This window comes from Staurois parvus, unplaced genomic scaffold (genome assembly GCF_062004578.1).
Source record: "Staurois parvus isolate SC_StPar_1 unplaced genomic scaffold, SC_StPar_1.0 ptg001132l, whole genome shotgun sequence".
Classification (NCBI taxonomy): Eukaryota; Metazoa; Chordata; class Amphibia; order Anura; family Ranidae; genus Staurois; species Staurois parvus.
Genome location: NW_028318928.1, coordinates 176,583 through 192,220, shown reverse-complemented (window position 1 = coordinate 192,220; position 15,638 = coordinate 176,583). Strand labels below are relative to the sequence as shown.

Below are 15,638 nucleotides of genomic sequence, written 5' to 3'. Positions count from 1 at the left end.
GACTCCAGCCCCCCCCCCCCCACATATATACACCGTCCCGTCATATACAGACTCCAGCCCCCCCCCCACATATATACACCGTCCCGTCATATACAGACTCCAGCCCCCCCCCCCCCACATATATACACCGTCCCGTCATATACAGACTCCAGCCCCCCCCACATATACACCGTACCATCATATACAGACTCCAGCCCCCCCCCCCCCACATATACACCATACCGTCATATACAGACTCCAGCCCCCCCACATATACACCGTACCGTCATATACAGACTCCAGCCTCCCCCCCCACATATACACCGTACCGTCATATACAGACTCCAGCCCCCCCCCCCCCCCACATATACACCATACCGTCATATACAGACTCCAGCCCCCCCACACACATATACACCGTCCCGTCATATACAGACTCCAGCCCCCCCACACACATATACACCGTACCGTCATATACAGACTCCAGCCCCCCACACACACATATACACCATACCATCATATACAGACTCCAGCCCCCCCACATATACAAGCTCCAGCCCCACGTATTAGTTAGCTTTAACCCCTTTGTGACCATCTGCCCGAAGTACGATGACCTGCAGTAATGAGAGGCGGAGGGACAGCAAACAACAAACTTTCCGCTGGACTAACCTACCAGCTTTCACGCCCATAAGCTCACACCGCCGCCCGGTCCATTGACGGCGGAGAAAACGCGGCCTCAGAACTTTGTTTGTGCAGCCTAGGGACGCGCCGAGCTCTTCCCTCCAGTTTCCGGAACACCGAGCCCCACACACACAGCGGACGAGTCCGTTTCGTTTGAAACAACTTCCCTTGACCAATAGCGAGGCTGCCTCCAAGTACAGAGAAAGAGCGATTGGTTGAACACGTCGTCGCTCATCCCTGCAGTCCCCGCCCGAGGCGAGACGTTCAGCTGATTGGTTTAATTCATATACGGGGGCGTGCCTCTGCCGTTGGTAGGGCGATGATATGATGAGGCGAATCAGAAGTGTGAAGTAAATAAAGAAATAACGGGCCCAGTGATGGCGCTGGCCGTATATAAACCCTTCATTGTATAGAGTACGTTAGTCACACACAGGGGTGAGAACACCCAATACAGCCTACTGTACTTGTATTTATACGGGAGACATATACTTCTGTGACACCTTTAGCCCAGAGGACACAGCGCTGCCATTGTCCCATATTGGGGTTGCCACCTCATCCTTTAAACCCGAACACATATTAGTTACACAGGTTCTGGGGCTGATTTAATACAGATAAGGCACTGAGTGAGTTTAATGACCACCATAATCAGCAGAACCTGTGTAATTCATATGTGTTCGGGTTTAAAGGGATGAGGTGGCAACCCTATCCCATATGTGGAACATAAAGATGTCCCTGTCATATTTAGGCCTCATGCCTCTGGCCAGGAGAAATGCAGCTTCAAAAAGGCACCTAAGCCATGTTTTTGGAAACACTCGGGTGTTCATTTCATTGGCCGTATTAACCACTTGCCCTCCTGAGGATTTACCCCCCTTCCTGACCAGGCCATTTTTTGCATTACGGCGCTGCGTTACTTTAACTGACAATTGCGCAGTCATGCAACGCTGCACCCAAATAACATTTACGTCCTTTTTTCCCACAAATAGAGCTTTCTTTCGGTAGTATTTGATCGCCTGTGCGGTTTTTATTTTTTGCGCTATAAACAAAAAAAAAGACTGACAATTTTGAGAAAAAAAATATATTTTGGACTTTTTGGCCAGACCAAGGTAGATCCGTCCAAATCAGGAGGTACTGGGTCTTTCCAGCTTTCCCAGAGGAATTACTCCCAAGGCCCCAGAACGAATCATGGCGCTCCCTGGTTTCTGTCCCTCCGGTACTAGCCTTCCGGACCCCCATCATACCAGTGAGGGTACTATACAACAGCCATCCCCGCAAAGCTAGAATGGCCGGGAGCACCCCCACTGGACACTGATAAGAACAGATACTACACTTGATCTTAGCCAAAAGGCCGATTTACATGAAAGCTATAGCGTTTACAAATGGCGGTATAAATACTGGGATTTTTTTTTTATATAGTGGGATTGCGGCGGGCATTCTGACACTGGGGGGGAACTGACTTGGTGTCACTGACATCCCCACTGACACTAATACAGTGATCAGTGCTAATAAAATGCACTAATGCTATTGGCACTGGGCAGGAAGGGGTTAACATGAGGGACCATCAAAGGGTTAACTGTGTGTTGTTTTACACTGTGTGGCTGTGTTTGTGCTTCACTGTAAGCACACTGCTTTGTATGCAGAGCCATACAAAGCAGCGTGCCAAAGCTGACAGGGGAGAGAACTGTACTGTTTACAAACAGTCCCCCCCCCGTCAGAGATGCTCGGCAGTCACCGGGCGCCGGTGAGTAATCACAGGACCTGTAAAATCACTTATATATATACATGATTTCATGCACCCATGCCACCCTGTAGCAGTACCGGGAAGCGGTTAATTTATTCCGGCCACTGAAATGAAAACAATGCTCAAGTGTTAAACGCACTTAGGCGTGTTTAGGCGCATCTGCCAAAACGCTCCTCTCCTGCACGCACAAGTGATTTTTTTTTCTGCCTCTAATAGGTTGACATGGAGAGGCATTTAGAGGCAGAAAAAAAAAAAATCAAATGCCTATAAAACAGGACTTTAGGTGCTCAAGTGTGCACGAGGCCTTAATCCACATTCACACGGGTGTACTACAATGCACACCCGTGTGAGGGCCGTGTTTGCTTCCACACAGGGATGCTGAGGTGTTCTGTGCAGCCAGTCCCATTCATGTCAATTAGGAAAAAGCAGCTGCAAGGACACTGCTCTGAATTAGTCAGCCTTGTGGGTGTACAGCCCCAAACGCAGACAGTGTCAACAAGGCCCTAACCACTTGTCTTCCAAGGAACGTTTATAAACGCCATGGCACACAAGTGATTACATCAAGTTTCTGAAGATGTAAGCTTGATACTGGCAGCTCTAAAGCCACCCGATCACTTTTATGTTTTTACTCTGACATTCATGGCGATACCACACATGTGTGGCGCAGTGGATGTTTAAATACATGTACTCATCCTAAACTGTCCTTTTTATATGAGGATATGAGGGTGCTTTAAAAACCTGTTTTTACGTGTTTTTAAAAATAAATATTATATATATCTGTCTGGAAGGGGGCAGACTGCAAGGACAGCCTGTAGGACTGAGCCCATTCATATGCGCCTCCTCAGGTCAAGCCTGAATTTGCTACACCTTGGCCTAGGACCAGGGTCAGGAATTCTGACCTGAATCAACTGATTCGCAGGACCCCAAACCCCTGTGTATACCCAGGACTGGGGAACAAGGATAGGATAGGTCCCCAGATTTTCAGAGAACCATACAGAAAGGGTTGGCCCTGGAGTAGGGATGAGATAACCGCTACATTCCTCAGGATATCATGGACATTAATGATAGTTGCAGACAGGAGTGAGAAGATGATCTTGTTTGGAAATATCTTCATGTCTCCAAGCCTTTATGGGGACCCAATCTGAGCAAAGCCTGGAACCAATTTCTGGAAATTAAGCAGGAATGGAGCAGGCTATCTATAATGACCGTGTAGTGGTCATTAAGGCCAAAGCAGGCCTATTCTATTACTGTCCAAGGAAGTGATGGCTCTATCCTCAGATTGCCCAGCCCACGCCAATATTGCTGATCCCAACCTAGCAGGCCTTGCTGCTCCAAGAAAAAAAAAAAGAGAAGAGAAAATGTTTGGCTTTTCCTTTGTTCATGCACTAAGCCTGACACTACCTTTGCTATTTTCCAGATCTGCTGGTCTGGGAGTACTCCAAGAGACCACCTAACCACATTGCTTCCTTAGGAGGGGCTCCTACATACAGTTGTGTTCAAAATAATAGCAGTCAGACATCACTAACCTGATCAATCACTGTTTTTGGTAGAAATGATATTTCTACATGGCAAATAATTTACTAGCAGGTGTAGTAGAGTAATAGAAATCCAACAGACCCAACAGTCATGACATGCATGCTGCTGATTCTGTGTAATTGAATCACTAATTGAAATGGGCATGTTCAAAATAATAGCAGTGTGGAGTTCTATTAGTGAGGTCATTCATTCTTTGAAAAACAGGTGGCAATTATTGCCCTTATTTAAAGAAGGAAGGCAGCAAATGTTGTACATGCTGGTTACAGTGCATTTCTCTCTGAAATTCTGAGGAAAATGGGTCGTTCCAGACATTGTTCAGAAGAACAACGTACCTTGATTAAAAAGTTGACTGGAGAGGGGAAAAGATATAAAGAAGTGCAGAAAATGATAGGCTGTTCAGCAAATGCTTTAAAATGGCAACCAAAACCTGAAAGACGTGGAAGAAAGCGAAAAACTACCATTCGAATGGATAGAAGAATAGCCAAAATGGCAAGGACTCAGCCAACAATCAGCTCCGGGAAGATCAAAGAAGGTCTAAAGTTACCTGTGAGTACTGTTACAATTAGAAGACACCTATGTGAAGCCAAGCTATCTGCAAGAAGCCCCCAAAAAGTCCCACTATTGAAAAAAAGACGTGCTGAAGAGGTTACAATTTGCCAAAGAGCACATTGACTGGCCTAAAGAGAAATGGCGCAACATTTTGTGGACTGATGAAAGTAAGATTGTTCTTTTTGGGTCTAGTGGCCGGAGACAGTTTGTCAGACGACCCCCAAACACTGAATTCAAGCCACAGTACACTGTGAAGACAGTGAAGCATGGTTGCGCAAGCATCATGATATGGGGATGTTTCTCATACTACGGTGGTGGGCCTATTTATCGCATACCAGGGATCATGGATCAGTTTGAATACATCAGAATACTTGAAGAGGTCATGCTGCCTTATGCTGAAGAGGAAATGCCCTTGAAATGGGTGTTCCAACAAGACAACGACCCCAAACACACCAGTAAACGTGCAATATCTTGGTTCCAGACCAACAAGATTGATGTTATGGAGTGGCCAGCCCAATCCCCGGATCTTAATCCAATAGAAAACTTGTGGGGGGACATCAAAAATGCTGTTTCTGAGGCAAAACCAAGAAATAGAGAAGAACTGTGGAATGTAGTCCAATCATCCTGGGCTGGAATACCTGTTCACAGGTGCCAGAAGTTGGTTGACTCCATGCAACACAGATGTACAGCAGTTCTCAGAAACAGTGCTTATACAACTAAATATTAAGTGATTCAAAGGAAAGCAAAATCTTCAAACATTTTTCAGTTTATATAGTGAATGTTTGAGTTTGTAAAGAAGAATACAAACACTGCTATTTTTTTGAACAGTCTAATAGTCACTTTTCTTAAATTTTGTTAGAGGAACAACACAAATTTGATATATTTTTCTTCATGTTTTGATTTGGAATAAAATGTGTAGTATTCCCAATACATTTGTGTGTATGGAAATAAAAGCTATTATAAGGATTTTCAGCTTTATTCACTTTTTTCAACACACAGCTATTATTTTGAACACAACTGTAAGTCTCCTTAAGGAACTTAAAAAAAGGGGGGGGGGGGCATTCTCACATGTTGCTGGAATCCCTTTTCTACCCTGTAGATAGTTTGCTAGATTTAGGGCTGTGTGGTTATTTGTTGCCATGTTTTTTGCGTACTGTTCTGCAGGTAACCCAGACGACTGTCTCCCTGCTGAAGAACAAGAAAATATACTGCTGCCATGAAGGATTTCCTTTGAGGGAGAGGTGCTTTATATCCTTTGAACATGTTGTATATGTGCTACCGTGCATTTTTGTTTCTTTACCTATTTTTAGCAAAGCTTAGCTAAAGTCAGGATGTGACTGCTTGTAAATTTGTATATTTCATATATATATCTTTCTACTGATATTTATTTGTAAATATTGTATCCCCATCCAAGTTTGTTCCCTTGTCTCCTCCTTTTTTTCTGAATGGGATGCCCCGTTCCTGGGTTCAGAAACAATTTTTGTTGTCCCCCAGCCAGTGAGGACATGGCTGTTTTTCAGTGGGGGGGGGGTGAATGTAGCACCCTCCTAGTTAGCCAGAGGGAGCTTTATAATTATTGTTTCATTAGAAAGCTGAGTAGCAGCCTGGGTGATAGTCAGGTAAAATTCGGATCAGGGCTGAGAGGCTCTGCAGATCAGCTCTCTGATACCCCCCCCCCTCCCCGATCTAGAGGCTTGGAGAAGTCTCTAGAACTCAGTGGGCAGGGGCGAGGAGGAGCTGGTCTGCACTCTTGAAGGATCCTGGCCAATCCCCAGGCAGAAGGCTTGGCATGGAGTAAGGACAGCCCTTAAGAGTGACTGAGCCTTATCAGAAGCAGGGAGAGTTTGAGTGGAAGATGTAGAGAAGGCTGAGATGCAGAGACGTGGGAAGGGTATCAGTGGGAACAGGCCTACTTCCAGGCAGGGCTGCTGGAAAGGAGGATCACTCAACCTCAGGAGTCCCCTGAGCTGACCACCTGTGCAGCAGGGAAAGAGCCAGACCAGCAGAAGGCCTGAAGGCAGTCACCAACCCAACAAGCACACAGGAGAGGAAGAGTGAGTAATCCTACATCCCCTGGGCCAGTTAAGGGGAAAGGGGCATTCTGGTGGGAAAGCTGACTTTTTACCTGGGACTGTTTCAACTTAAAGTGGCAGGCACCGGATCCACTTGCCCCAGGATTTCATCCAGATAGCTGGATGAGAAGAGGATTTATCTGGGGTCTGGGTTGGTACACCAGGAGAGGCTGGGGAACTCTCCAAGAACTTTTTCTGTAAAAAGACTTGTACATAGTTGCCAGGAAGTTGTCCTCAGTTTACTGTTCCTTGGAGATCCCATATAGCCCTTAACCCATCCAAGATCAAATACCCCTAAAAAAACCTAAAAACCAAGCTTAATGACTATTTATTGTCTCCTGTATGCAAACTGGAATGTAATCTGAAGAAAATGCATGTTGCCTGGGGGGTAGTGCTACACTGATATCAGAAACTAAGCTGCTAAGAAGTAGACAGTTAATCAATAGCCTATAATACTGCATGCAGGTTCCCACAAGGACTATGCTTGTCAGGGTCCTGTCCACGGCAGAAGTTCTGGAAGATCTGGCATTTTTGCCAGTACTCTACATGGCCGCAGAAGTACACCTCAGCTGACCTCAGCTTGGCTTACGGATACTCTCTCTTTCTCGCTCCTCTGTGTATGACCTCGGCTATCCCATCTGACTACGTCTGCTCTGATTCCCACCTGGTAACTGACCTTGGCTTGAACCGACTACCCAGTAAACATCTAAATCCTGGAAGGGCTTGCATACCACGCACAGGCGCCTCCTGTCTGCAGACCTATCTCCGTGCACCAGCTGTGCTTCTGAGTGGACCACCAGCCAGCACTCCTACAGGCGACCTGTGCAACTATGGGCCTGACTCCGACCGTCCCACTCTCAGGGGAGTCCGGAACTTAGCCGCAAGTGAAGCCCTCTCTCCATTGGCCTCCATCACCAGGTACGTTATAGTATCATCCAGCCAGTATGTCCGAGGCAGAGAGAGGCGCTTCCGCACTAGAGGCCCTGTGCCAACAGATGACGGCACTCACCCAAGCAGTGAAGGATCTACAGCAAGGATACTTCCAGCTGGAAGGGCGTCTTCACTCCCTCTCTACTTCCGCGGACCAGGTTCCCTCTGCCAGTTCCAACCCAGTAGCCGCACCTGCCAGTCAGTCTCCTGCCACCACTCCTGCTATAGTGTTACCACCACTGGAACCCAGAGTTCCTACTCCTGAACGTTTTCTCGGGGATCGACGTAAATTCAGAGCTTTCAAGAATGCCTGTGAATTATATTTTGCTCTGCAACCCAGGACCTTTTCTCTGGAAGCAGTCAAGGTCGGGTTTATCATCTCCCTCTTGTTTGAAGAACCTCAGTCTTGGGCACATAGTCTTCTGGAACAAAAGAGCCCAGTGCTCAATTCAGTGAGTGAATTCTTCGAAGCCATGGCTGCCCTCTACGACGATCCCCAGAGGACCTCCACTGCTGAGTCCCCCCTCCATGCTCTACTACAAGGTCGGCGGCCTGTGGGGGACTACATAGTGGAGTTCCGTAAATGGTCTGCAGCCACCGGTTGGAACGATGCAGCATTGAAGTACCAGGTCCGCCTAGGCATGTCCGAGTCCCTCAAGAACGAGTTAGCTAGGGTGGAAACTCCCTCCTCCTTGGTGAACCTTATCTTGCTCGCTACTCGATTGGATCGGCATCTACGGGAAAGATGCGCTGAGCGTACTCAGACCTTTCGGCCCACTTGGGTTCTGCCAAAAGTTCAAGGGCCAATGGCTCCTGCCCTTGCTCCGCAACCCATCAACAATTCGGTGGTAGAACCTATGCAAATCGGCCTTCTCCGACCTGCCCTAACTCCGGAAGAAAGGCTACGCAGACAGCAAGGCAACCTCTGTCTTTACTGTGGGGCCACGGGCCACTTCCTGCATAGCTGCCCAGTACGCCCAAGTAAGTCCAGCCAGCCCTATCCTTTGTACCTTTAGCTATCCGGGACTTTAACCACCCATGTGATTCTTCCCATGTCATTGCAGGTGGCTGGAAGGAACGTCAAGTTGCGGGCAGTCGTTGACTCGGGAGCTTGTAGCTGTTTCTTAGACATCCAATTGGCCAAGGACTTACATATCCCTCTTCTGCCTAAGAAACAGAGACTTGACGTCTTACTTGCGGATGGCACTACTCCAAGTTCCGGACCTGTTACCCAGAAATCCATTCCTATTTTTGCAACCACCGACTCCGGCCATCAGGAGTTTATTCGTTTTGACATGATCAGATCCCCCATGTTTCCAGCCATCCTAGGAATATCCTGGTTGCAAGCCCACAACCCACAGATCAATTGGCCTGTCACAAATTAGCCTGCAGCCTTTTGTGTGTTTATTCTTACCTCCTTGCTGCTCTTGATTCCTTCACATGTGTGTTTGTCTGTACTCACCTGTGGGCGTCGTCTGCTATCCTCTGGGTTTTATGTCCTTCCCTTTCATCACTTCCTGGCCCGCCTCCTAGCTGGCTTGTCTATTTAAGACATGCTCAGTCTGTCCCACTTTTCCTGAGCAACTTCGTGTTGTTGGAGCTCCCTTGTGTTTCCGCTGTGAATCCTGTGTTGTCTATCTGTGTACCGACCTCGGCTTTGTTCCTGACCTTGCTTGTTTTCCGCCTGTCCTGACCTCGGCTTGCCCATTGGATTCCCTGTGTCTTCTCCCGTTGTACCCTGCTCCTGCTAGCGGTCTCCTCCACCTCAGCTGGGTGTACCTGGGGGCCGCGACCTGATCCCAGCCTGCAGCAAGTCCATCCCCACCATCTGGGGCCCTGGTGAACAAGCAGGCTGGAGCTTAGACTCCGTGCCCTGGGGAACCCCAAGCTGTGGACCTATAGAGCTCACTACCATAGGCGTTGACATGGCCCAAGAAGGAAATCATCTTTTCTTCAGAATATTGTCTACAACACTGTGGTGCCCCTACACCCACCAATTCTTCCATATGTCTCTCAGTCCAACCTTCACCAGAGGCCAGTCAATCAGTTCCCTCTACCTACCATGACTTCCTCGATGTGTATGATAAAAAGAAGGCCGACACATTGCCTTCTCATCGGTCTTACAATTGCCCAATTGAGTTACTCCCAGGGGCAGAAATACCATTTGGGCGAATTTTCCCATTATCCGAACTTAAACTGGAAGCCCTCCGGCACTACCTAGACGAGAATCTCGCTAAAGGATTCATCCGCCCCTCTTCCTCTCCTGCCGGGGTTGGTATTTTCTTTGTAGAAAAAAAAGATCGGTCTCTTAGACCTTGCATTGACTTCAGGGAACTTAATAAAATTACCATTAAAAACCCGTATCCTCTTCCTCTGGTGCCCGAGTTGTTTCAGAGATTTTGAACAGCCCGAGTGTTCACTAAACTGGACTTACGGGGGGCCTACACTTTAGTCCGTATAAGAGAGGGCGATGAGTGGAAGACCGCCTTCAGAACACGCTTCAGACACTTTGAATACCTAGTAATGACGTTTGGGCTCTGTAATGCCCCTGCTACATTTCAACATTTTGTGAACGACATCTTTAGAGAGTACCTTGACCTTTTTATGATCCTCTACCTGGACGATATCCTAATTTTCTCTACCACACTGGAACTCCATCGTGATCACGGTAGGAAAGTACTAAACACTCTAAGGATGCATGGCTTGTACGCCAAGGTGGAGAAATGTGAGTTTGAGAAGCAGTCCATCCAGTTCCTGGGGCTCATAATTTCCACCGAGGGGATCTCCATGGACCCTCAGAAAGTATCTGCTATCGTGGATTGGCCTGCACCTTCAGACAGGAAAGGATTCCAAAGATTTGTGGGTTTCGCCAACTTTTATCGGAAATTTATTAACCACTAGCCTACAGGGCACTTATACCCCCTTCCTGCCCAGGCCAATTTCCAGCTTTCAGTGCTGTTGCACTTTGAATGACAATTGCGCGGTCATGCAGCATTGTACCCATATGAAATTTTTATAATTTTTTTGTGACAGATAGAGCTTTATTTTGGTGGTATTTAATCACCTCTGGGTTTTTTATTTTCTCTTAAACAAACCAAAAACCACTGAACATTTTGAAAAAAAAAAAACTTTTTTCTTAGTTTTTGTTATAAAATTTGTAAATAAGTGATTTTTCTCCTTCACTGATGTGCGCTAATGAGGGTGCACTGATGGGCACTGATAGGCTGCACTGATGGACACTGATAGGTGGCACTGATGAGGAGGCACTGGTAGGTAGCACTGATGGGCATTGATAGGCAGCACTGATGGGCACTGAAAGGCAGCACTCATATATGGCACTGATAGGCGGCACTGACTGGCACTGTTAGGTGGCACTGACTGGCACTGATAGGCGGCACTGATGCACACTGATAGGCAGCACTGACTGGCACTGATAGGCGGCACTGACTGGCACTGATAGGCGGCACTGATTGGCAGCACTGATAGGTGGCACTGACTGGCATTGATAGGTGGCACTGACTGGAACTGATGGGTGACACTGAAAGGCAGCTCAGATGGGCACTGATATGTGGAATTGATGGGCACTGAAATGTGGCACTGATGGGCACTGGCAGGTGGCATGGACGAGCACTGAGAGCTGGCACTGATGTACACTGACAGGTGGTGCTGCTAGGGCTACACAGATCCTCAGGGAACACTGATCATCAGTGCCCTGATGATCAGTGTAGATATCCCCTCCAAGGAATGCCGATTACCGGCTCTCCTCTCCTCACAAGCTGTCAGCTTGACAGCTCATGGGGAGAGAAATGCCGATAAATGGCATTTCCCTGTTTACATGTGATCAGCTGTGATTGGAGACAGCTGATCACATGACCGAGCAGACATCTTCGGCTCTTTCCGTGGATCGGTGATCCGCTGTGTCTGAGGGACACAGCGCACTGCTGATCGCCGCGCTGCGTAGTTAGAATGGGAGGACATCATATGATGTTTTCCCAGAACAAGAGAACCACCTTGCGTCCATCATATTACTGTATGGCGGGCGGTGGTTAAGGGCTTTTCCACAAACATTGCCCCTATTACTCAACTCACCCGCTAGCATACATGATTTTGCTGGAGCCAGGAAGCTCAAAAAGCGTTTGAGCAATTAAAAGATGAATTCAATCGGCTCCTGTGTTACAGCATCCAGAGCCAAAACTCCCCTTCATCCTGGAGGTAGACGCATCTGAAGTTGCTACAGGAGCCATACTCTCTCAGCGACAGGGCTCAAAGGCTCTGTTTCACCCAATAGCTTTCTGTTCTAGAAAAATGAGCCAAGCCGAGAGGAACTACAGTGTGGGAGATAGGGAACTTTTAGCGATTACGATAGCATTCGAAGAATGAAGATATCTCTTGGAAGGAGCCAGCCACCCAATTATAATTTTCACAGATCATAAAAATCTGGAGTATCTAAGGTCTGCCAAGCGCTTAAGACTTCGACAGGCTAGATGGGCTTTATATTTCTCCAGGTTTAACTTCCACATAACCTACCGCCCAGGATCCAAGAACGGGAAAGCAGATGCCCTTTCCTGCATGTTCCCGGACCCAGAGGAGCCTTCTCCCCCCAACATCATTTTGTCGGCCCAAAATTTTTTGCTGATTCAACCCAGCCTAAAGTCTTTCATCAAGCAAGCCTCTGCACTATGTCATGAACCCGAACAAAATTTGCGCAGAAGGCAGGATGGTCTTCTGTGGCACAAGGATAAAATCTTTGTACCCCAAGAAGTGAGGTCTCAAGTTTTCAGGGCTTTCCATGACCATCAACTGGCTGGACACTTTGGAGCCCATAAGACAATGGAACTAATCCAGCGATCCTTCTGGTGGCCCAACTTGAATAATGACTGTAGAGCTTATGTGAAGTTGTGCACAGTGTGTCTGTGGAACAAAGGAGACAAAGCCAAGGCCTGGAGGTTGCTGAGGCCCCTGCCCATTACTGATCGTCCCTGGGAGATGGTCACAATGGACTTCATTGTGGATTTGCCTCCCTCGGAGGGGTTTACTACCATTTTGGTAGTAGTGGATCGGCTATCCAAGATGGTCCACTTTTTACCAATGGTGGGTACTCTATCCATACCAGAGACTGCACTAACCTTCATCAAAGAGATTGTCAGGTTACATGGTCTGCCCAGTAATATCGTCACAGACCGAGGGGTGCAGTTTACGTCCAGGTTCAGGAGAGCCCTCTACAAAGCCCTGAACGTCGAACTCTGCTTATCATCTGCCTACTATCCCCAGAGTAATGGGCAAACGGAGCGAACAAATCAGACTTTGGAGCAATATTTACTGTGCTTCTCTGCTTTTTCTCAGGATGATTGGGCATCCCTACTCCCATTGGCAGAATTTGCCTACAACAATTCAGTCCATTCTGCTACAAACCAGTCGCCATTTTGGGCCAATTATGGATTTCACCCTTCCCCCATACCTGACACCATTCCTGAAGCTTCGGGACCCGCAGTACAGGACAGATTCTCCATGCTACAGAACAACTGTAAAGTCCTCCGAGAGTCTATGCTGAAATCCAAGGCTGATTATAAGAAACACTACGACAGGAAATGGAGAGGAAACCCTCCTCTGAAGATTGGAGACAGAGTTTGGCTATCAACTGACAATCTAAAACTCCCGTGCCCATCACGTAAGTTGGGTCCAAGGTACATTGGCCCTTTCCGGATCAAGACGGAAATCAATCCAGTGGCGTTTGAGCTGGTCCTTCCGGAAACATACAAGATCTACCCAGTTTTCCACGTCTCCCTGCTCAAGCCAGCTGTTCCTGATCCTTTTCCAGGGAGAGTAGAACCACCTCCTGCGCTGATAACAGTTGGGGAGGAGACGGAATACGAAGTTGAATCAATTCTGGACTGCAGAAGGCGGGGAAGACAAATCCAGTACCTGGTCAGATGGAAGGGGTACCCACCTGAAAACCCAAAAGGGAGTGTACATGCCCCCAGGCTTCTCCAAGAATTTCATTCCAAGTATCCTGAAAAGATGGCCCAGGTGGGCATCCGGAGGCTGCCCTTTAGGGGGGGGGGGGGCACTGCCAGGGTCCTGTCCACGGCAGTAGTTCTGGAAGATCTGGCATTTCTGCCAGTACTTTACATGGCCGCAGAAGTACACATCAGCCTCAGTCTGGTGCCAGGCGGCCTTTATAATGAGGCTCATCACTTCCTCTAGTTGCTGGATGATCTCTAGCTCCCCGTGCCCTGTTCCTGGTTCCTGTTTCCTGTGATTCTGACCTGTGATTTCCTGTTACCCACTTGGCTTGCTCCTGGACCTGTCTACTCTGTTTTACCCCTGATCTGACCTTGGCTTGGCTTATGGATATTCTCTCTCTCTCGCTCCTCTGTGTATGACCTCGGCTATCCCATCTGACTATGTCTGCTCTGATTCCCACCTGGTACCTGACCTTGGCTTGAACCGACTACCCAGTAAACATCTAAATCCTAGAAGGGCTTGCATACCACGCACAGGCGCCTCCTGTCTGCAGACCTATCTCCGTGCACCAGCTGTGCTTCTGAGTGGACCACCAACCAGCACTCCTACAGGTGACCTGTGCAACTTTGGGCCTGACTCCCGCCGTCCCACTCTCAGGGGAGTCTGGAACTTAGCCGCAAGGGAAGCCCTCTCTCCATTGGCCTCCATCACCAGGTACGTGATAATGCTTATGTGCACCAATGACAAGATGGGCCCCAACATTAGCCGGCTGCAGGTCTAGGGTATAGGACTGTCTAGATAAGCGACTCTATAAAGACTTCTGGTATTGTCTGTAGAAGTGGGGGCATTGCTGCAGTAGACCAGAGCTATAGTCATCACCTCTAGAATGCACTCTAGTAATGTGATGGAAAGATAGCAGGTAAAGTTATTGCATTATTGTTTACCCTTACAGTTAATGTGGTTCCTGGCATTGCTTGCGCTGATCAGCAGGTTATCAAGTATAAGTCCTACCAACTATATTGAGTCCTATAACAAACTGCTACAAGCTAGTGATTGCATTGTCTAGAAAACATTCTACCTACTTTCATATACTGTATATACATAAAAGTTTCTACTTTAAACTGTTATAATATAATGTACTTCTTTATCACTAACCAGACTATCAGCACCAATCACATTGGCCTCAAGCTGCCTATTTAATGGAGACCCTGGTATGTGTTAGTCGCTGGAAGCTCTTCAGCTTTTCCTTGATCCGTGTTCCTGCTTTGGCTGGCTCATCTTCCATTGCTGACCCGGCTTGTTGCTGACCTTGCTCTGTGGATTTTGGATACTGAACTCAGTTTGTCTCTGATTATTCTCTGGATGCAAATAGAGAAACAGAAAAAGGGCGCACCGACCTAGTGCATTATCGTTTAAAGATTTATTGAAGAACAAAGTAAGTATCATACTCAGAATAGACATAAAAACACAGGCATGTCAAACTGAACAAGATCTAGGATCCAAACAACATCTGAGTCCATACGATGGAACCCTGGATGACCAACTGGCTAACACGTTTCGAGGACACAACCTCTTCCACAGAGCCAGTTGGTCATCCAGGGTTCCATCGTATGGACTCAGATGTTGTTTGGATCCTACATCTTGTTCAGTTTGACATGCCTGTGTTTTTATGTCTATTCTGAGTATGATACTTACTTTGTTCTTCAATAAATCTTTAAACGATAATGCACTAGGTCGGTGTGCCCTTTTTCTGTTTCTCTATTTGCATCCAGTGTATTTGGACCACCCCGGTCTGTTGAGGGCAGCAAGCAGTGCATATTCCAGAAAATTCCAGAACATTCCTATTGGGTCTACTGGGTCTTTTCCTAGCGCATGAGAAAAGTGTTTGTTGTGTCTGATTATTCTCTGCCTGCTTCCCTGGTACTGACCTCAGAGGCCTGCTTCCCAACCATGATGGTGCCTCACCGTGTATGACCCCGACTCACCATGACTACGTCTCTGACTGTGGCAATCACCTGCTACCAAGCTACTGGCACCTGTGCTTCTTTGAGCCCTGTACTTCTATCACCACATTCAGGGGTGCTCGGACCAGAGCTACAAGGGAAGTCCTTTCATCACCTCGGTCTCCAACCAAGGTACATGACTGGTGCCTATTTATAATTATTGAATGATAGTGGTGTGCAAAATAT

The 15,638-nt window shown here is 47.5% G+C and overlaps 1 protein-coding gene across 1 annotated transcript in view; it reads right to left on the bottom strand.

The window, feature by feature from the left end:
• The window catches only part of LOC149439374 (protein bicaudal D homolog 2-like), a 70,823-nt gene extending 70,022 nt beyond the window's left edge, over positions 1 to 801 (bottom strand). Inside the window, exon 1 of the mRNA XM_089659096.1 lies at positions 653 to 801. The gene's annotated coding sequence lies outside the window, so the exon portion shown is untranslated. The remainder of the gene's footprint in view (positions 1 to 652) is intronic.
• Positions 802 to 15,638: the final 14,837 nt, after the last annotated feature.